This window comes from Triplophysa rosa, linkage group LG6, assembly GCF_024868665.1.
Source record: "Triplophysa rosa linkage group LG6, Trosa_1v2, whole genome shotgun sequence".
NCBI lineage: Eukaryota > Metazoa > Chordata > Actinopteri > Cypriniformes > Nemacheilidae > Triplophysa > Triplophysa rosa.
This window is the reverse complement of record NC_079895.1, coordinates 13288166-13312182: the sequence shown is the minus strand read 5'-3', so window position 1 is coordinate 13312182 and position 24017 is coordinate 13288166. Positions and strand designations below refer to the sequence as shown.

Below are 24017 nucleotides of genomic sequence, written 5' to 3'. Positions count from 1 at the left end.
ATGTCACAGAAGGAATACGCCGTCTGCGACTATTCAGACTCCGAAGACGATTTCGTCCCTCCATCCCCTCTTAACGTGAGGCGCAGTACTCGGATCCAGTGCCGCGACTCACCATGGGCCCAGCGGTCTTCGGATAGTATCGCCAGCACTCTCGAGGCCGCCAGCATTCCCGTCAACCCAGGAATTTATAGAGAAAACATGCTCCTCCTGGCTCACAATACTCTGGGTAGCCCTTCCATTAACACTGATGGAATAAAGACAACTCCAGCGCCGACAACCCAGACAAAACAAGCCGGCAAGAAGAGGACCGCCAAGTCTTCTTCACCTCAGCCAGCTAAAAGATCCACGCAGCCAGTACGGATTTCATCTCCTCCTCCTCTCCCCGAACACGGCGACGTTAACACTCAGCTTGTCCAAGTTGTCCAAAGCCTTTCAAAAACGGTTAAAAGACTAGAATAAAAAATGGCAGTCTTTGAAAATACTTTTGCAAACACTGGAATGAATCCACAGACGAGCTCAAGGTCCTTACCAATTCTCCCTCCTTCCCCAGGCGCAAGAGACCATTCGGAAATACCTTCGACTTCTACCGCTGCACTGCATAGACCTACAGTTCAGACACCATTCCAACATGCTCTCGCTCCACTCACGACTTCTCTTTTCAATCTCTCCACTGCCGTCCCAGCCCAAGTTTTCGGTAGGCGTTTCGTTTCACCAGCAGCAGTTACGGTGTCTCCCCATCTCAGAAATAACATCATCCAAGGTAAGGATATCAACTTGGCTACACTACTGCTCCCTTCGCCTGCAGCCGACAGGAAAATGGTCGACTGTGGTGACGTGGCAGTTTTTCTGAAAACATCCGACCTGAGATTGCAACGTAATCTGTCATTTGCCGAATTCGTCATTGCTTTTAGCACCTACAGAGACATTTTGTGCCAAGTTTTTCCAGATGGCAGGGAAGAATTAGATCTCTACCTAGCCATGATGGCAGACTTTAACCAACGTTATAGAGGTACACTATTTTATGAATATCACAAATCACTCTCAGCTAAATCTGCATCTCTCATTACTCTCTTCAACTCAAGACTAGACTGGTCCATTACCGATACCGAACTGCTCGTCTGCCATTTCAGCGGCCAAAAGATTTTGACTTGCGTCTTATGCAGCGCTCATGGGCATTCGGCATCGTTCTGCCCCAAAGCATTCGATAGCAAAGTTCCGCCCTCTGTCCAAGGTGCTGAATATGTAAGACCGCATTTCGACGTCAGAGGTCGCCCTATTAAGGATTTTAATGGTATTACTTTATGCAACAATTTTAACGAATCTGTCTGTTCTTTCCCTCACTGTAAATTTGCCCATGTCTGTAGCTTTTGCAAGGACCCCCACCCGAAATCAGTCTGCCCATGACATTACAGGCCCACAACCCGAGAAAAGGCCCCTACCTGGAAAAAATTCTAAGCAAACACCCATCTACACCCATGTCCCTGTGCTCTAAAGTTACCTTTCTTCTCACCCCGATCCGTGTTTCGTGGATTATTTAATCACCGGGCTGTCCCAAGGGTTTAAGGTCGGGGTCCTCTCCAATCTCACTACTTCTTTCCTCGCAAAGAATCTGCAATCAGCCTTATCAGAACCAAAAGTAGTATCAGCTCTGCTGGAGAAATAAGTCAATAAAGGTTACGTAATCGGCCCCTTCGCTTCTCCTCCTTTTTCTCCTTTTTGTGTCAATTCGATTGGTATCGCCACTCGTAAATACTCCGGTAAAAAGCGCCTCATATTTGACATGTCCTCTGCTCACTCTAAGACTACAGCAAGCATTAACGAAAACATTCCTTTAGAACCTTTGGTAACACTTTAAAATAATGGTCCGTTGTTAACAAGTAACTATGCAGAAAGTAATAGGTAGTACTATATTAACACTTACCTTAATACTATTAACTAATATAGAAGCAAGATTAACTAAGCAATAAGTAATAGCTAATTTAGGACAAAGGTAGTTTCTTATTTGGTTTTTGATAATTACTAAAGAAAAATGCCATCATTGAGAACTACTTGCGAAATATGACCAATTAATAAAGAAAAAACAATTAATTACTAATCTCAACATTAACGTACATAAAGTGAAGAAATAGGTTGTTTGTGGAAACAAATTTATGAATAAATACAAATACCAAAAGCCTAATACCAAAACATGAATGGATATATTCTACATATATAGCCTATCCATAGAAGTGTTAATGTAGTACTACCTATTACTTTCTGCGTAGTTACTTGTTAACAACGGACCATTATTTTAAAGTGTTACCGAACCTTTTTCCCTGCATTATGCCTCTGTCGATAACGCTATCCAGCTAATTAAGTTAGCCGGGAAAGGTGCCTGGTTAGCTAAGGCAGACATTACAGATGCTTTCAAGAACATACTGCTTCACCCTTCAGAGTGGCCTCTTTTTGGAGTAAAATGGAATTCAAATTTTTATTTCGCCGTGAGGCTCACGTTCGGCTGCAGAAGCAGCCCGCACAACTTCAATAGCCTTTCCGAAGCCCTGTGTTGGATCCTGCTGAATGTCTGTAAATTGCCCCTTGTCTTACATTTACTCGACGACTTCTTGCTAATAGACTACCCTAAGTCACAAACCTCAATTCTTGACACACTTAAACAGATCTTTAGCGATGTCGGCATTCCCCTATCGAAATAAAAAACACTGGGTCCCTCTACCTCGCTAGAATTTCTAGGCATTGTACTCGATACCGTCAACATGCAAGCTTCTCTTCCAAGCAATAAGCTTCTAAGAATTTGGTCATTCATAGAAACTTTTATCTCGCTACGAGTAGTATCCAAATGTGACATGCTCTCCCTACTCGGGCACTTAAATTTCGCTATGAGCATAATTCCCCAAGGTAGACCATTAATTTCCCGCCTGTTAACTTTGGCTCACTCCGTAACCAATTTAAGCGACTCGGTCCAACTAAACGAAGGATGCCTGTCCGACCTCAAATTTTGGACCTACATATTAAACAGCTGGAATGGTATTTCCTTTTTCTACAATGACGTCTCAGAATCATCCCTAGAATTGCAGCTTTTTACCGACGCCGCGCCCTCTGTCGGATTCGGGGGATTCTTTCAAGGCCAATGGTTTGCAGAGAAATGGCTGAACGAATTCCCCAAGCAGGCTTCAGGTACCGCTTCGTCCGCTCTCTATGAAATCTACCCCCTAGCGGTAGCTAGTGTTCTATGGTGTGCGGCATGGTCTCGCAATGTCATAGCTGACGCGCTGTCTCGTTTTCGTTTTCAGGCTTTCAGACGGCTATGCCCATCTGCCAACCTGGATCCAACACCCTGCCCCACTTTAGTGGAGATAACACTAAATTAGACGATTTGCTTAACTCGGCCAGACAATACATCTCCAAAGGCGTGGCTCCCTCCACACTCAATGCTTATACCTCCGCCTGGTCTTTGTTTACAATGTTTTGCTTTTCATTTCAAATTCCCCTATTCCCGATTATGATCACGACTGTTCCTTTCTAGTTCACAATTATGAGAATCGCAATTTAAAATTATCTTCTATTCGTAGATTACTGGCAGGTATTCAATTTTACGGCAGGTACTTCAACCCTGATTATCCTAGTCTCTTCACCGTCCCGGCCGTGCGCTTGCTACTTAAAGGTCTAGCTAAATCCTCCAGCAAACCAAAAGATGGACGCCTGCCCATCACATTAGATGGGCAGGCCCATTTTACATAGATTAATCATCTCAGTGCGAAATGGTTAGTTCTCCCATTATATTAACATCATGCTAGAAGCTGTTTTTAATAGCTTTTTACGGATTCATGCACCCAGGAGAATTTACATCAGAATCCAAACAATTCGATCCAACACGTGGTCTCTCTTTCTCCAACATCCGTTTCTCAAACAATTTCTTCACGCGTTTCCTCAAGCACTCTAAGAACGACAAACTAGGATCTGGTACCATCATAACAATTTCCAAAATTAGCAACAGCTTCTGTCCCTTTAACTCCACAATACAATATCTAAAAATTCGTCCTAAAACGCCCCAGCACTTCCCCCTATTTATTTTGCCCAATGGCGCTCCAGTCACTAAAGCCTGGTTTAAAACTCACTTAGCTCACGCAAGCTGCGACCTATCTCCCCTGCTTTACACCGGACACTCCTTCAGGATTGGGGTAGCCACTACCGCAGCTGAATGTGGGGTTTCAACGGCAGCTATCAAGTTGATGGGTAGATGGTCTTCCTCAGCTTTCAAATCATGCATAAGACCCGACTCCAAAATCATCCTCGATGCTCAGCAAGCTCTATCAAGTATCAATCAAGGTATTTTTTTAAAAATTATTTTTCATGCATATACTGGTGGTGGTGTCTCGCTTCTCATTTAATACTCTTCGATCACATCTTAAATAAGGCCTATTGAGGCTCACTCTCTGTCATGGCCTATCGATGCCCTGTCTCAACGTTGTGGCCTATCGAGGCCCTGTCTCAATGTTGTGGCCTATCGAGGCCCTGTCTCAATGTTGCGCCCTATTGAGGCCCTGTCTCAATGTTGTGGCCTATCAAGGCTGTGTCTTAATGTCGTGGCCTATCGAGGCCCTGTCTCAATTTCGTGGCCTATCGAGGCCTAGTCTCAATGTTGTGGCCTATCGAGGCATTCGTCTCAATGTCGTGGCCTATCGAGGCTCGCCTCAATGTCATGGCCTATCGAGGCCTCTGTTTTAATGTCATGGCCTATCGAGGCCCCGTCTCAATGTTGTGGCCTATCGAGGCTTGTCTCAATGTCATGGCCTATCAAGGCTTGTCTCAATGTCGTGGCCTATCAAGGCTTGTCTCAATGTCGTGGCCTATCGAGGCTCGTCTCAATGTCATGGCCTATTGAGGCTCGTCTCAATGTTGTGGCCTATCGAGGCCCTGTCTCAATGTTGTGGCCTATCGAGGCTCGTCTTAACGTTGTGGCCTATCGAGGCTTGTCCATATGTCACGGCCTATCGAGGCTCTCGTCCCATGCTGTGGCCTCTCACAGATATAATCCCCAAGGGATATTCTGAATAGTCCCCTACTAGTAACCATACCACCCTTTATGATTTTCGCCCCCTCACAACCTCCATCTTTTACAAAATGAAGGTTCACTAGAGTATGACGATATTACAAAGTTTCACTCACGGTTCGGTGAATTTTACAATTGATGTCTTACTAACAATCTCATTCTTAATCTCTTTATTCAGGAACCTCAAGAAACTTCAACCGGTGGGCAGAATTTTCTTCCTTCAATTCTTTGGTGGTAGGCCCCGCTCCAGAGGCAAAGTCCTAGTCTTCATCATCAGACAGGAAGTGCAGGAATCCTTGACCCTCTGGATGCAAGCTATGGACGGGGTCTACACCAAAGAACTATATACTTTACCAGTTTTGACATTGTCACTGACCAGTTGTCTAAATGAATGTTCATTGTCACATAATATTGCCTCCCGAGTCTTTCTGGTAGAAATGTAAGCATCAGCGCAAGTTCTGCCGGGAAGACTCAATATCAAGTCACCTACTACGTATAGACCTATACAATTAACATCTAACCAATCATCATCCAACACTTGTAGTATATAAGATCGCCACTTATTCTCTGTTTGCGTTCGCAGTTGAAGCCTCTGGATTTTACCCCCATCCCCCCACCACCACCAGGTTGGCCCCCGTCTATTAACACAAAGGAGTTGGCTGCGCCCCTGCCTTCATCATCAGGCAGGAAGTGCAGGAATCCTTGACCCTCTGGATGCAAGCTATGGACGGGGCCTACGCCAAAGAACTATATACTTTACCAGTTTCGACATTGTCGCTGACCAGTTGTCTAAATAAATGTTCATTGTCACATAATCTTGCCTCCCGGGTCTTTCTGGTAGAACTGCTTATGTTGAGAAAACCCTTAGTGACAATACAAAGTTGCCAGTCGGATTAGCACTGATCTCGAAAAATGTTTTTCCAGTAGCATCAATTGGGGAATGCCACACCATCTCAGAGTAGGATGAGGACTGGACTTCTTGAAACTTAGTGAAGCTGCTCACTCTCTTATTAGAAGCCAATACTGAGCTTTCTCTTAAAGGGATACTCCACCCAAAAATGAAAATTCTGTCATCATTTAATCACCCTCAAGTTGTTTCAAACCTGTATGAATTTGAACTGTATGAAAACTGATATTTCTGGGACTTCATTGACTAGGAGAGAAAATTATTGTATCTTTTTTTGTTCTGATAAACACAAAATGCAAACAGTTTTGGAGCACCATTTTAATTTTTCCTGGTAGTCAATGATGTCCCAGAAATGGAAAAAAAAAACATTTTTCCAAACATCTTTCTTTTTGTTCAACAGAACAAAGAAATACACATATACACACAGTGCCCTTCAATTCCTGAGGGCATTTTCCAAGGTCAAAATAGTGAAGGATGTTCAAGGGGGACTGTACTATTAAAATGACAGTCTTTCTTCAAACTGAATATCTAATGACTGTCAATGTCAGAAAAAATATGACAGAATAAGCTCATATACATTTTCAGTATCCTTGAAAACATGATGTTTGTATCGATTTAAAATGTTGTCTTAGACAGACACTTTTTGAAAGTAGGACACTGTTGCATATGAGAATTTGTGTGTTTAAGAGCTAAAGTGAGACAGAGCATGAAAGTGAGTATTAGAGAATGTTTGGCTTAGAGAATGTGTGGAAGAAAGTGTGCAAATTGGTAAGTGTTGGTAATTTATGTGTGTGTATAAAGGTCCCACTTGCAGTAATCCCCTTTAGAAATTGGTTGGTGGCGAAGGTATGAAAGTAGTCTGATACAAGCTTTAATTTAGCGCACAGTTCACAATGACCTTTCCTTGAAATGTGAGGTTATCATTTTTCATTTCCTCCTGTACAACAGGCCAACCGGGTGAGTCAGATGTGATGATGTCTCAGTGGGCAGGACCTTTGCATTGGTAACCATGCTGCTTAAAAATTCAGACTAGCCACTATGGGGTAGTTACAAAGTATTTAAGAGCTTTTAGATCTCGTATAGTGTTCCCTTCCTTCCACCATTGTAGCCTGTTGGCTGTTCCTCCGTGTTCCTTATATTCTCAAACTTCATAAATCCCCAAGCGCTGGGACGATATATCGTGCAATTCATATGCTAAGTTTCTCAATGAATTACGGTTAAATGCTGCCTCATCCGAAAGCCAGAGGGCTCTCTCGCGCAGAAACTCTGAAAATGGGACACAGAAGAAGAATGATTTACACAAGTAGTTCCAGGAAATGCCAATGGTCATATTCTATGGCTCTCACTAAATCCTTGGTGTTTCGAGTCTGACGTCGTCATGCAAACGTGTTTTTTGGCAAGTTTAACATTCATAGGTAGTTTAGATGGTTAGAGTTAGGTTAGGCTTAGGGTGTGGGTAAGGGTAAAGATTTTGCCCATATTCTATCGCTGTTCTTCAAACCTTTTCAGGTATTTTCATGATAATAAAGTACAGTATATTTAAGAAGCAACATCTAGTAAGCTGTTGAGTTGGAGCTGTTGAAAGATGGCGCCGATGTGTGTGGCTTGCCGTCAGTTGTTCCTTGTGCTGTTTGTTTGTTTGTTTATTTTAACTTGTTTTATCTGCCAGCCGCTGTGTTGTGCTTCACTGGTACTGACATATGATCGGGCATCTCTTTTAAATTTGCAAGTGTCTGCAAATGCGTTGCTACTACGAAATGCATTGCTACGGCTCTCATTATACCCCTCCTCCCATATCGTCTATACCTGGGTATCTGCGCCGCTAGCCTTGCTCCTTACTGGCCTGGAGGCGGAGGCGACGCTGGGTAAAACGGGGTGGCATTGCTGTTAAGCTAAGGCTGGCATTGCTGAATCACGGAGAGCGTTTTTGTTCGGATGGAGTTTTCGAAGGTCGTGCTGTTCGTCGGCGCTCCCTGGATCCAATTCGGGAGTGGATAATCCCCCTGTCTCCGACTGCGGTGGTCCCGGTCTTTGATGTATATTCTCCTGCCTTTTCTCCTCGTTTTTATCGTGGAGAAGTGTGTTTGAAACATCTTCGTTTTCTACCTCGGGTAAAGCAACGCAAGGAATCTACCACAAACCCTCTGCATCTAAGGATGACTTTGATAAACACCAGATCGGTAACAAACAAGACTTTCATTTTAAGTGAATTGTTCTCCTCCCGAAACTTGGATTTTTTATTTCTCACTGAAACCTGGCTCTGTCCAGGTGATCTGAGCCCTTTTTATGAACTTCTGCCACCTAAATGTCTGTTTTTTAATTCCCCACGCACAACTGGTCGGGGTGGCGGACTTGTCTCTATTTTTAAAGATCATTTTATCTGTCGCTCAGTGGCGAGTAGGCATGTGCCCGGTTAACTGCGGTTACCTCTAAATCCTGCTGAAACCGAGTTGGCTGCGATAATGCAAAATATCGATTATTTTATTTATGCGTCGCTTGTCCGTGAAGCACGGCTCTGGGATCAGTAGGAAATGCTGCTCGATCTAAAAGCAGTGCGAGTTTGAGTCGCTTATAACGTGCATTTAAAAAAGCAACACCCGTCAAACATGATCATTATAAATATACTTTATTATGATGAAAATACCTGAGGAGGCTTGAGGATCGGTGATAAAAACATGTCCTTACGCATTTCCTAGAACTACTTGTGTTATGGTCTTCTTCTGCAGTGCGTATTTGGAGTTTCTGCACGAGAGTGCCCTCTGGCTTTCGGATGCAGCAGCATTTTACCGTACTGCACTCACAAATTGTGCATAAATCACGTGATATATATTTCCGGTTAACCGGGCATATGTCTAGTGGTGAGTAATAACTACAGAAGCTTTGAACTTCAATTGTTCGTGTTGGAACTTGGCGATCCGCTTTTGATGGCGGTAATCTATCGCCCGCCAAAATTTAATATGAACTTTTTGACAGAGTTTGCTGAGTTTCTGGGTGATGTGACTCCGAAAATTAGATAAGCTTCTTGTACTCGGCGATTTTAATGTTCATGTTTGTTGCATGAATGATCACTTAGCTAAGGAGTTTACCCATTTACTAAATACTTTTGATTTTTCTATTGAGGTAAATGCTCCCACTCATAAGGGCGGCCATATACTTGACTTGGTGCTTCTGCATGGACTTAGTATTACTGATTTAGAAGTCTGTGAAAATGGCTTCTCTGACCATAAGACTGTTATGTTTACTGTCTCATACTCTGCTGTGGCACCTACAGTGTCGCATTTGATACAGTTGACCATGCTATTCTCATTGATCGATTGGAACATTGCATTGGTTTAAGAGGTATAGTTCTGGATTGGTTTAAATCTTATTTGGCAAATAGGAGTTTCTCAGTCAAGATGGGTGAACATTATTCGAAAGATGCTATTTTGCCTTGTGGGGTTCCCCAGGGTTCCATTCTGGCTCCTCTTCTTTTTTCTCTTTATATGCTCCCTCTTGGCTCGATTTTTAGAAAACATGGATTATCATTTCACTGCTATGTAGATGACACTCAGGTTTATTTGCCTGTTAAACGGAATTCTGTGGGTTCTGAGTCTCTTATGGCATGTTTGGCAGATGTGAAGGCTTAGCTCTCATTACATTTTTTAATTTTTAATGAAAAGAAAACAGAAATTATTGTTTTTAGCCCGTCTGAATCTTTAGTTTCCCCCAAATTGGATTTGGGTGAGATGTCTCCATGTCTGAAACATGGGTAAAAAACCTGGGATTCATTTTTGATGAAGGCTTAAAGTTCGACCGTCAAATAAACTCAAAAAAAGTCAAAAAATTTTTTAGTTTAGTTAAATATTTTAGTTAAAGTAAACTCAAAAGCTTGCTTTTTTCAGCTGCGTTTACTTTCTAAAGTAAAGCCTTTTCTTTCCTTTAAAGATTTGGGAAAAGTAATTCACGCCTTTATTTCATCTAGGCTGGACTACTGCAACTCACTATATTTTAGAATTAGCCAGACAGCTATATCCCGATTGCAGCTTGTTCAAAACGCTGCGCCTCGACTTTTGAGCGGGGTCAAGAAGAGGGAGCATATTACTCCTATTTTACGCTCGTTACATTGGTTGCCTGTTTGCTTTAGAGTGGATTTTAAAGTTTTGCTCCTTGTTTATAAATCTCGAAATGGTTTGGCTACTACCTATCTTCATGAGTTATTGACGGAATAACAACCCAGTAGATCCCTTCGGTCTTCCAACCAGGATCTATTGTTTGAACCTAGGTCGCGGCTAAAGTGCAGGCGATATCGTGCTTTCGGCATTGCAGCCCCTAGGCTTTGGAATGCCTTGCCACTCTCCATTAGACAAGCTTTTCAGTTTATATTTTTAAGTCTAGGCTAAAGACATTTTTATTTTCTAAAGCGTATGGCTGATGGCATAGTTGTATGATGTCATTATTTTACTGTTTGTATGTTGTGCTGTTTTTTGTTTTTCTGTTTTTTTAATGTCTTACTGGAAAGCACATTGGTCGACAGAAGTTGAAATTAATTGTGCTATATAAATAAATTGTCATTGTCATTTATAATGATGATGTTTTACGAGTCTTGCTTATTCAAATGCTCGTTATAAACGACTCAATCTCATAGTAATTTTAGATCGAGCAGTACTTCCTACTGATTAAAGAGCCATAGTTGATGTATAGAAGAGCTGTGCATAAAACAGGATCGAAGCCTTTGCGATTTCAGAATCGCCCTAGACTTGTACAGTAGTGAACCGTGACATTGGCCCTTGGCCCTCTGCATACGCGCATACCCCCCCCAACACACACACTTACCACAGTACAGTAAGGTATTTTACCTTACTGTGCTTTCCTATAGAAGTGAGAACACAGCAAGACCAAAATAACACGCAATACAAATACATATCATTATTACACGTGTGCATTATGATCGGCGTGTATGTGCTCTTCAACGGAATAATGGACCACATGACAGACACTGCCTCACAGTCTGATCATAACTAACACAGACTAACGTACACAATGCCATTTTAAAAAGCGACACATCATAAGATTGCTCTCAGGAAAGAAAACCGGTGCTACACCAGCAGACAGTAAATAGAGATTCACCAGCAAATAAACTGTGAGTATAATAAATCTTAATATTAAACTGGTAATGTTACAGTGAACTAAATATATGGAACTGACCGTTGAACAACGTTTATCAGCTTTTCTCTTTTTTTTTCGAGACTTCATAACAAACTTCATCCACATGCTGTTTTGAATGACATTTTCTGCATTTCTTCTTCTTTTGCAGTTTTTTGGCAGTCTGCAAACCAACTTTGTGTGCTTCTTCCGCTTTACGAGACTGTTGGTGAACAACCCCGAGATGGCGGAAAGTTAGCAAAAAACAAAGCGTGCCCATTTAGGAAAATTATATGATTGGTCAGTTTTACTGTCACTCAAAATGAATCTCTCCCATTGATTTACTGTACTGTCAGCCAGCGGTATGCTACTAGAAGGCGCCACCACCCCGTGTAAGCACACATTCGAATTCTTGCAGCATGCGCAGGCTGTGCAGACAGTGTATGACATCGCAGAACTGCGATAATCTTGAATTACTCTTGTGAGACTTGGAAATCTCACGTGGATAGAGTTTGCATCGATCCAGGAAGTCAAATATACATATCTAATAGGGAAAAACGAAAATTGAATTTTATTTTCAATTACTATTTTATTGAAAATAGTATTTCAAAGTTTTTAAATATTATTTTTACGATTGTTTGGGTCATCACAGAGGGCCCTGAGGGTTCGCTACTGGACAGATAAAATTAGTGCGAATCACGATATATCGTCCCAGCCACCATTATCTTGACCTTCCAGCTGGTAATAATATTTCATAAATGATCATAAAAAAATTAGGAACACAGTCGTCCTGCTCGCCATAATAAAATGCAAGAAAAAAGGGAAAGGTTAAGAGAAATCACATTGTGTGAAACGGAGCACAATTTCTAATCACATTAAATTAAAACCCTTTTAACCTAAAAGTAAAAAAGAGAAATGTTAAAGTTGGATCTATTTTCCATCTTATAATGATCCATTATTCATTTAAATATTTTATTTATTCAGTCACTTTAAACCACAATGTAGACGTACTTACTTTTACTTCTTAAAATGAATTGCCAATACTAAAACAATAACCTATGCATATAACAGCTTCAATATTATTCTAAAAGGCTGCACAACATTGCAATATAGGGCAAACCTTTTGACTGGACATAGCACAATTTTCACAGACTTACCAGACTGGTGCCAACCTTAAGGTCCAAGAGAGGCAATTGTACAGGCTTAGCACAGCATTACAAGAGATGCTGCCCAGACTTTAGTCTGCTCTCGTATGTTTACTGCAAGGAATGTGAAACTTCAAAACTTTATGTTTCATAAACACAAAATGTTCACAATAATGTGCAAATGATCACCAAAAATGAATATGCTCTGTTGGGTAAGTTCCGCATGTAATATAGATAAGACATTTTCAATAAAAGCTGATACTTAAATCATTCATTACTAAATAATTCCATTTTAAATAATTACACACCTTCCGACATCTTATTTTGTGGCGCAAACGTTTACCAGCTGCAACATAGTTAATGTTTTTTTAAAAGAGCTGTAGAAATGTATGAATATTAATGACTGGTTCACCTAATGACAGACTATATCATTTTCACAGACACTCAAACAAATTATGTGCACTGCAATTACAAACTGAGTTTCAGGATCCTGAGTTAAACAAGTTCAAGGCTGAACAGGATTTAGTGACCTGTGAGAGGCAATGTCAGTGTGCGTGTGTGCGTGTGTGTGCGTGTGCGTGTGTGTGTGTGTGTGTGTGTGTGTGTGTGTCTGTTGCACAGATAAACACCTCCAGGTTTTAACACATTTCAGATTGCATCGCGCTGAAAAGAGCTTGAAAATTCAGTGGTTTAAACTCACATGTTTTTCTATCATGATGGGACTTTGCATGGACCTCTATTGTTTTTAAACAGAGCGTGATATGATGTTTTTACTGACCTGCTCTTTAGCATAACCCTCACAGAACACTTTTGCCATTTATATATTATTATATATTTATTGCAACAGGTGGCTAATTCGTATGAATTTGAATGATCTCAACGTTTTAGTACGATATGCTTTCGTGGCAGCGATGGTGAAGTTTTGGGGTGGTGTCGGCGCTGTGGTGCATTGTGTCCTGATCTAACCCCCTACGTTGCTATCAACAACTGCACTGTCCTACGGTTTCAGTAACAACAACAAATGTTATGTGGCCCAAACTTAACTTCCGGTAGACCACCTCAAAAAATTAAGAACTGTTGAGTAGTTTTAATTTAATTTAATACAATTAATATACAATAAAATATAAGTCTAAATTAATATAGACATAAATTAAATATAAAATAATTTTGTGTTATAACCGAACACAGACCGGAAGTTAACTTCGGGCTAGCGTGTGCGTCTGATGAAACCGTCTATAAATAATCCTCCAAAAAATGGAATGCAGGTCTCTGCAATCGTCCAATAAGAAAAAGGAATTAGGAATAGCCCACTTGATTTATGCAAATCAATTAAAGAGATTTAAAATGCCCATTAACTAAGAAACACCCCTTTTTGTTCTGCAGAGACCCCAGTCTCCAAAAAATACATAAATACCAAAAAAAAGATTGATGGTGGGGTTTCAGTTTTGCTTTTTATGTACAAATCATGTTTTTGTGTGGTTCACACCATACAAATGCATATGAATTTGCCATCTCGTAAAATAGTTCTCATTTTCATGAGACAAGGCTCGTACAGCCAAGTCTTAAGGAAAATGATAACAGTAAACAAATTAGGCTTGCCGTCAATACAGGGAGGAGCTTTTTCTAAAATCTAATCTGGACTATATATGGAATTGGATAAAATGGATTAAAATGGAATCAGGGTGGAGGAGGGATGCTGTCTTAAGGTGAAGGATGTATATGCTGCTTATATATTGGAAAAAGATTGTCAGGGCCACATAACCAGGCTCTTCCCAAACTTACATTTAGAACTTCATGTAATACATTTATTAGGCCATTATTCCCATGCTGGAAGATACAAAGACATGACACACACATACACATACACAGACACTTTCCTTGCTGTTGTCCTTTTGTATATCAGTGTTTGAACTACTTTTTCCAGTCAGAGCTTCAAACCTACTGTTCTACAGGCATCTGTGTCATCCACATGACCTTTGCATATGCTCACACAGTGCACTCCGTACTTCTAAATCTATTACAGAGAGATTAAACTGTAATTGATTATTTGTTCTCTGGTTGATTTATGGCCAGTGATTTCACAATGATCCTGACCACAAGTAAATGTACATCAGTTTGTACTAACGGTGAAGTCCATTTCCCATTGTCTCAAATGTTTTTTCCTCTATTTCCTCTCTGATTCACCTCTGGCCGTGTGAAATGGACTTCATTAGGTTCCCTTAATAATCCTAGAAAGTCACCAGCAGCATCTCTTTAGCTACAATAGAGGTGACTCACCCATTGCTTCACTCCACACAGATAAGAACACTTGCTTTTTCATTTACCGTTGTGACTAAAAGGGAAAACAAACCTTTGTCTTCATGCTTTCACTAAAGCGTGATATAACAGACCCAAAAGCGGTAGGAGAGAAGAGATTTAATTATCCGTCGTAATAAAAGAAGAACGGATGCGGAGAACCCTCATTTCTGCTCAGTCGTAATGTATCTTATTGAGGAAGCTTATCACTGGCCTTATTGTATGGAAGACACACATCATTGAGATATTTCTGTATGTACAATGATCAATCCAGATACTATCTGAGCTCAGTTATGAAATCTGTGTTTCTCAAAGACATAAACTGGCAGTTTTTCAAATCAGTTCAAGCAGATTGAAGTCTCTGTTGCTGACACATGCACAGTAAATACCTGCTTGTAGATCTTAATATTTCTTGACAGTGTGAGGTGGACACGAGTAGAATTTACCTGGTCCAGTTGATTGTGTTCATGTCAGGGGCATTTTCTCAAAGACACAGAATGAGAAAATAATAGACAGTACAACAATAAAACAGTACCTCATTGGAGATAAAATACAAAGGTGGCTCATTCACCACTGCATCATAATGGAGCTTTTATATTTAACAGGGGGTTTATAAGCACATCAAGTACTGTATATAAGGGTATATAGGGCATCTGTTTTTGGCTGGATATAATGCACACTAACATTTACATTTCTGTACTGATAATACATGGAGTACAAAAGAAGTTTTATCTGAAGTTATTTAGAATTTGGAAAATTATTCATTGTGGTAAAAACATGAATACCTGTGTTTATTTTCTTGTATTATTATGGTGGAGACATCCCTAAGGAAATATAATTCTCTGTGTTCATGTGGTCATGATTTTCTTGTATTATTATGGTGGAGACATCCCTAAGGAAATATAATTCTCTGTGTTCATGATATGTGAATAGTTTTTTTTTCCATTGAAGTAATAGGATTTTTTTGTCATTTTAGCTTTTCTTGTGCTTCAGGTCAGAACACAGCTCATTTACACAAATCAAATCACAAATCAGTCTGAATACAATATTTTTATAGCAGTAAAAGCAGTTACAAAGACAAAATATATATTTTTATGAATTCTTTAAAACAATTACAGTTACAGCAGTTAAACATTTTTGTGGTATTGAAAAAATATGAAGCACATCTACACATTTTCAGTATAAATAGTTTGAAATACAGTACCATTAATCTTTTTTATTCCGATTTCTATATCAGTATTTCAGAGCAAGCAAGCTGTGACCATGTTAATTTATTTTGCATTCAATTATATTACATCTAGGAGCGGTTTCCTGGACAGGGATTAAACTAGCCCTAGACTAAAATAAATGTAAGAACTGTCCAAACTGAAAACAACTTGCACTGACATATCTTAAAATACATCAGTGCCTTTGTGTTGTCTGAAAATGCACACAAGTAATATTTTTTGTAAGGCATGTTTCTAAGGCATGTTTGTTAAAACTGCTTAAATTTTGTAATTTTGGTATGATTGCAAATTGTTCTGGTATATTGTAATTATAGGTTCCCAGTCCTGATAACAATACTTCAAATAATAATATACCTAAATTAAAAATACTTCAATTGATTAATAGACAGTCTCTGACAATACAAAATGTTTTTGTAAAAAAAAAATTCAATTACGTTTCATCAGTGGACATTGTATAGAGGAAAACTTGCAGTAATACCATGTAACTTAATACCATATACTGTCTTTAATTTTTCCATTTTTTAATTATGATGTATGTAAAGCTGCTTTGCAACAATGAAGATGGTGAAAAGCGCTATATAAATCAAATCAAATTAAATTAATTAAACTAAGGCCTAGTCCTGGTCTAAGCGAATCTCTGTCCGGGAAACTGCCCCATAACTATTCAAAGTAACTTGAGACAGACGTCATCCTTGTAATGTGCTTTAAATATCCAGAAAAATCGCATCTCCTCTGTTTCCTTGTACGTGTTTAAAGGGCAGTCTTGCCTAGAGTCTACGTGTCTATGGTGTGAAGTACTCATTTTCATAATTATAATAATAATATATAATTTGTATTATTATAATTATAATCATAACTATAATAATAGTTTTAGAGAGAGGCCGTGTTTTGCCACTGTTGACACAAAGCGTGCTGTAAATGTGAAGGGGTCGAGGGCGAAAAGTTGCATGAAAAGTTGCTAACTATCAGATAATGACAGATCCTATTAGCAGTTTCTAGAAATAAATGGACATCTCTGCTTTAAATCACATACCATTTTAAATCAGGTCAACATTAAACCCAAAATGATCTGTGAGAGAGGCGGGAGTGTTTTTTAGACCACTCAAAGTCACTCGATCCAAATAAAGGTGCACCTCTGTGCCCACCACCATCAGCAAATGTAACTATAAACAATGATTTAAAATTAAACTTACATTAGACTAAGCTTATTAGGGAAGCCAGTGAAAATAATGGTAACTTATCTTTTTTATGGCCAGACCATTCCACACAAGCTGGTGCAGCATACACTAGTGATGCGCGGGTCGTCTCATAACCCGCGGGCTCCATTAAAAACTAAATAAAAACCCCATGTATATTGCGTGCAATTCCCTTTAGCCTATATTAAATATTTGGGAATATTTGGGAAACCCAGACCCGCACATCACTAGCATACACTAACATACACTAACAAGATACCATATTCCCAGCAGAATTACAGGCCTCATCAATGATTATTACAGCAATTTCAGGATGATGGAGCAACAACATCAAACTGGCACAAGGTTGGGATTGGGATTATCACACTATTTCCATCATACTGTTTTCATTAGGCATGAATATGCTCACCAAGTCTGCTGATCCAGAGTGCAGAGGCTCCAGGACAAATTCAGCCCAACGACAACCATCCATTAGGGCTTTTGTGGATGATCTTACAGTTACCACAGAATCAGTCCCAAGATGTAGGTGGATTTTACAGGACCTGGCGAAGCTAGTGGAGTGGGCCCGTATGCATTTCAAACCAGCTAAATCAAGATCATTGGTACTGAAGAAAGGGAAGGTCGAAGACAAATTCAGATTCCACATGGCAGGCACAGCCATCCCAACTATTTCAGAAAAGCCAGTCAAGGTGTTTGACAGTTCCTTAAGAGACACAAGATCTATCCAGGCTAACTGTATGAAGTTAGAGTGTTGGCTGAAATCTACAGATATATCAGCCCTGCCAGGGAAGTTCAAAGCCTGGGCATACCAGCATGGCATTCTCCCTAGAATTCTGTGGCCCCTTCTTGTACATGCAGTACCGATTACAACAGTTGAGCTCTTGGAGAGGAAAGTTAGCAACTACCTCAGGAAATGGCTGGGGTTGCCAAAAAGCCTGAGCAGAATTGCGCTTTACGGACATTACAACAAGTTGCAACTACCTTTCAAACCCTCAGAGGAGGAATTTAAAGTAACAAAACCTAGAGAAGTGTTACAATGCAGGGATTCAAGAGATCTGAAATTAGCCAATGCAAGGATCCAAGTGAGGACTGGCAGAAAATGGAGGGCAGAAGAAGCAGTGCAGGAGGCAGAGGCAAGGTTGCGGCACAGGAGGCTGCCGGGAGTGGTTACACAAGGCAGAGCAGGGCTGGGATCCTTTAAGGCGCCACACAGGAACCTCAGCAAAGGGAAGGAAAGGAACAGCCTTATTTAGGAGGAGGTGAGAGCAACTGTGGAGGAAATTAGATCATGCAGGGCGGTGGGAATGAGACAACAGGGGGCCTGGACAAGATGGGAGAATGCAATAAAGAGGAAAGTTACCTGGACAGAGATTTGGAAGGCTGAGCCACACCGTATAAAATTTATTATCCTGTCAGTGTACGATGTCCTGCCATGTCCATCAAATCTGCACCTATGGGGAAAAGTAGACTCACCAGCATGCCCACTATGCTCCAAGCAAGGAACCCTGGAGCATATTTTGAGTTGCTTCTTAAAGGCACTTGGAGAAAGATGGTACCGATAGAGGAACGACCAAGTTCTGAAGACCATTGCTGAAGCTATCAGCACAGGAGTCGAAAGGGCGGAGCAGGCCCAACCTTCCAAGCAGAGAATTACTGAGAATTAAGGCATACTGACCTCTGCAAGGGACTGGCAATTGTTAGTGGACCTGGAAAGACAACTGAATTTCCCCAGTCATATTGCAATTACCACACTGTGACCAGACATCATCATCATATCGGAATCCACAAAACAAGTTGTGCTGCTGGAATTGACCGTCTCTTGGGAAGATCGCTTGGAAGTAGCCTTTGTGAGGAAGCTCTCCAAGTATGAAGGACTGGTCAGTGGCGAGCAGGCAGGATGTAGAGCGAGGTGAATCCCTGTGGAGGTTGGGTGTAGGGAATTTGCAGCACGTTCCTTAGCCAGAGCCTACAGAGAATTGGATTTTGAGGGAGTGAGCTGGAGGACAACTATACGCAGTAACACTGAAGCAGCAGAGTGGGCTTCAAGGTGGCTATGGCTAAATGTCAATGTTCTCTTTATTTATATAGCACTATTAAACACAACCAGGCTTGACCAATGTGCTGCACAAGAGAAAACAATTTCAAGAAAAACGAAAATACATGAGAAATTAAAAAATCTTAATTACAAAAAGCAACATCAAAAACGTAAGTTTTCAACATTCATTTAAAAACAGATAAGGAAGATGCAGATCTGATTCTGTGGGGAAAGGAATTCCACAGTCTAGGGGCAGCAACTGAAAAGTGGCTATGGCTAAAAAGAGGAGAGCCATGGTGTCACGATTGTGGTGCAGAGAAGAACCCAAGCGCAGGCAGGCAGTGAAGGGGTTAACAGAAAATATTTATTTACAAAAACACACAAAACAAAACCCACGAGGGGGTATAAACCAGGAACTAAACTAAGAAACAAACTTGAAATAAAAGACTTCCCACGAGGGGGCAAAATGAAAACAAGAACACTAAACTAAACTAAAGGACACGACCAAACGTCTTAAATCAAAAACACAACAGGGTAGACCACAAGACTCACGGAACAAGGACAAGGCTGGAAACAGGAACACTGGACAAGGCATGGAATCAAGACGACAGGCATGAACACGGTACATAAGAACAATCCACGAGCACAGGACAAAGAAACATGAGGGTATATATAGGAACACAAACGAGGGATAACGACATGGGGCAGGTGTGGGACATTAAACACTCAGGGAAGGATAACGAGGAAACGAGATGGCGGGAACAGAGACGAGACACTGGAAAAACACATGAGAGGCATAAACATCTCATGGTCTTCCCACATAAAACCCAAGAACTCTGTCCCGATCCCACCACACGACTAGAATTTCATAAACAAGACGGTGGGACCGTGACACATGGAGTACTAAGTAGCCAGCCAGCTCGACACAAACTGGGGTCTAATCAACCCTTGCTGGGTCACCGGGAAGAGGGTGTATGCTGTTGAACGACTCGAAACACCCAATGATTCCAGGAACATCACAATGATGTGTCCAGCGGCATCAGAAGATGTATGTGCACAACAGACTACAAAACAAACCCCAGGGCTCAATGCTAGGCATAGGATTTTTTCTACTTGCCCAGTTGGGCAAGTGATTCAAATTTTTAATGGCCCTGCCAAAATTGTTACTGGCCCCACCACAAATAAAGTAATAAATGAATAATATTGTCTCATTTTTTTACCTAGGTAATCTTAATAAATAAGGTTATTATACACTTCAAACTATTAGCCTAACTCACAGAAATGTCAATTATGGTTGTAGACAACTAATCAGTAAGTGATAAATTAAGAACAATTAATCAAAGTATGTGAAATACGTAGTACAAATAACTGCAATAAAGCAAAATAATATGGTGAATATGGCATAATATTGGCATAATTTTGTGATATGTCTGTTTAAGAGTAAGAAGACAAAGAGAACTCAATTCAGTATTTTGCACATTGTTGAAGATGCTGCTTTCCTGTCGTGTACACATCTCAAACAGCCCGTGAGAACAGAATCGAGTTCTCTTTTGCGTCTTCTTGAGAATATTTAAATAGGCAGGGCTTAAAACGTGCAAATTATAAACTTCCGTGACGATACAACACTGGCCCGATCAGGTAGTCCTTATTGTTGAGCCCTGAACCCTAATAGGAGAGTTTGCCTCATTTCAGAGGTACATGCATGTTAACACCATGCCATCACCCTGCATCACACATCCCATTTCACACTGAGCCTAGTGTTATCACTGCTACACAATACACTGAACAATATCTGTTCTTCCAAATAGGCATAACATCCTGCCAACATAAGGATTAAAAGATGACTGTAGACACAGAGAATAAGTCCTTGCTGGAGATCAATGTTTGATGATCAACAGTAGGACATCCACAAACACACACAAACAGCACAATAAAGATCATATAGTGTGCCTTGATCTTGTCTGATCAGTTTATTTGCAGCTGAATGTGTTTCCTGTCTCTAATGTTCCATCACTACGAAACACCTTTGGGAAATTGAGCAACAGGATCTTGTGGGAAAATGTTGGTTCCCTTCCTGTCAGTCTCTCGATGTTGTGTCGAGCCGACAGATAGGGTTCGTCCCTGAGAACCAATCGCTTCCGACTTCTTTGAAAAGGCCAATGAAATTGGCGAATGAAATTTGCATGCCAGACTCCGCCCCCGGATATCCGGGTATAAAAGGGAGACGGCGTGCCTCATTCATTCACCTTTTGTTCTTCGGAGCCTTCGCTCATGATCAACAGACTTCGCTACAAGATAGCAACTACAAGACTGCCGGTTCTACGATGTGGTGCAGTGGACTGTCCCTTCCTGCGGCGACTTACCCTGGGCGTCTCGGCGGTTCCAGAAGTGTTCGAGATTTTTCTCTAAAAGAGCAAATTTCTCCAGCGTGGCATGTCCTGCTGTTCTCGTGGGTGCAACACACTCATCGAGGAGGGGGACGGACACGAGGTCTGCTTCCAGTACGCTGGGGCAGCCCTTGTGTATACATCCTGCCTGCACTGCGGGCGGTTGACGATTAAGACGTTGCGTCATGGGTGGCTGTGTTCCCACGGGACTCAGCCACCACCTCGTCTGCTTCCCATTCCGTGACGGCAGGACTACGGCCCTGCCGTCCGCTATGGCAAGCAGCGAGGGTGATATGAGGATTACTGTGAGCGATAATCCGCCAGCCACGGCTCACGGACCGTTCACACCTTGTCTCGCTCATCTGACCGTTCCCCATGAGACGGTCAAACCGTCTTGTTCCTCAACCACGTATTCGGAAACGGTGCGTGATGATGAGATGTCCGTTGCAGCATCGGAGGGCGACTTACTGGCTCCGACGATTCCTCGGAGCTCCCTCCCTCGGGGGGTCGAGCCCAGGAAGAAGCGGACATGGAAATGTCAGCCATGCTTTCCCGGACCACCGGCATTGGGTTGCAGTGCATCGCACTGCCTCTCCCAACACTCGCGGCTGGATACATGGTACCTCGGGTTTGAGAGCGGCTCCAAGCCGTACTCGCCCCCAGTGCCTTGTTGCGCCAGAAGTGCATGAGGCACTTAGTACGACCTGGAATGCCCCCTTCGGAGCATGCACGTCAACTAGTTCCATCGCCATTTCTAGAGGATACGTTGATGTCGCCAAGGGGCTCGACCTAGACTCACGTCCAAAGCATGTAGGTTTTTCGGCATCCAAGATGTCAAGAGCTTACTCTGCTGCGGACCAAGCTGTCCCCTCTCTCCACGCTATGGCCATCCTGCAGGTCAGGCCAAGGCATTGAGAGAGCTCCACGAGGGTAAGACCGACCCAGCGCTTATGCAGGAACTCCGCGCCATCACCAACCTCACTCTACGGGCGACCAAGGTGACCGCGCGGGCCCTGGGTCGGGAGATTGTCCACACTTGTGGTCCAGGAGAGACACCTCTGGCTGAACCTTGCACAGATGAGTAACGCCGAGAAAGTCCGCTTTCTCGACGCACCCATCTTGCAAGGGGGGGCTGTTTGGTGATACTGTCGAGCTGCAGTTCTCGATAGTAAAGAAGCAGACAGAGGATATCAAGATATCCTCCCCCGCCACGACTCGGCCACCCTCTGGCCATCGAGATCCTGTGCACAGTCTGCTTCCCAGCAGCCCTGGTCCTCTTCGACGCCTTCCGGTTTCGGCGCCCCCCACTCAGATGGCCCCCCGGAAGGAGACATCGAAGAGGAGACCACCACCCCATCAGCAGCCGCGGCGGAAGCCGAAGCGGCCCTCATGGGAAGACCCCAGGTAGATCGAGAATACCTTCGGGCCCGACCCCAGCCATTCCTTCGCTGGTTGGTCGATCCGGGACGGTTCCTGCCCCGTCCCAACAGCCCACTTCTAAGAGTTTTCTCTCTCTCTCTGGGTGTTTATCACAGACGACGTTGCGTCACGGCGAGACCCAATGTCGAGGATAATCAGCAGCCTAAGCACTCTCAATCGACGGGGCGTTGTGCTACATCATCGTCTGGGTATTATCACAGCCGCTCTCACCCTCTACACGACGGTGTTCGGCAACTCAACGTTGAGGCAAGACACAATGTTGAGGATAATCATCAGCCTATGCACTCTCAATCGATGGTGCGTTGTGCTACATCATCGCCAGGCAGGTAAAACAGCAGAGCCGATCTCCTCTCCAGGGGCCCCCCCACGGCAAGGGATCCACACTGCCAGCCATCGAACCACCCCCCGGGAGGTCGATGAAGCAGAACGTACCCCTAGCCTCCCTGTCTCGGTCCCTGGGAGCCTGACAAGAGCTTCCCAAACCGTCACGGTGACTACGGGATACGATCCGTCTCGGCTACGCGGTCCAACTCCCCAGACCCCCGCCCAAGTTTCGGGCATCCTCCAAACCTCAGTCAGAGGTAAGGATGCTCCTCTGCTTCGGGTCGAGGTCGCCACCCCTCTGGTGAGGAAGCGATCGTGCTCGTCCCTCTAGCCGAGATGTTCAATGGGTTTTACAGCCCGTACTTCATCGTCCCCAAAAAGGGGGTTGCTAGATCTGCGTACCCTGAACAGGCAACTACTCAAGCTGCCGTTCAGGATGCTCACGCAGAAGCGCATCCTGGCATCTATCAGATGTCAAGATTGGTTCATGGCAATCGACCTGAAGGATGCTTCCTTTCATGTCTCGATTCTCCCTCGTCATCGCCGTTCCTACGGTTCGCTTTCGAGGGTCAGGCATATTAGTACAGAGTCCTCCCTTTCGGTCTGTCCCTGTCCCCACGAGTCTTCACGAAGATCGTGGAAGCCGCCCTCACTCCCCTCAGGGAGTGAGGTGTGCGGGTACTAAACTATCTCAACGACTGGCTCATTTGACACACTCGCGAGATCTGTTATGTACACACAGGGACCTAGTGCTTCGGCACCTAGATCGATTGGGACCACAGGTCAACCGAGAAAAGAGCAAGCTCTCCCCTGTGCGGAGCATCCTCTTTCTTGGTATGGAACTCAACTCTGTCTCCATTACAGCGTGACTGACTACAGAGCGCGCTCAGT

General features: G+C 42.6%; 1 pseudogene; it reads left to right on the top strand.

The window, feature by feature from the left end:
• On the top strand, positions 1–22640 carry LOC130555310 (uncharacterized; annotated as a pseudogene).
• The last annotated feature ends 1377 nt before the right edge of the window (positions 22641–24017 follow it).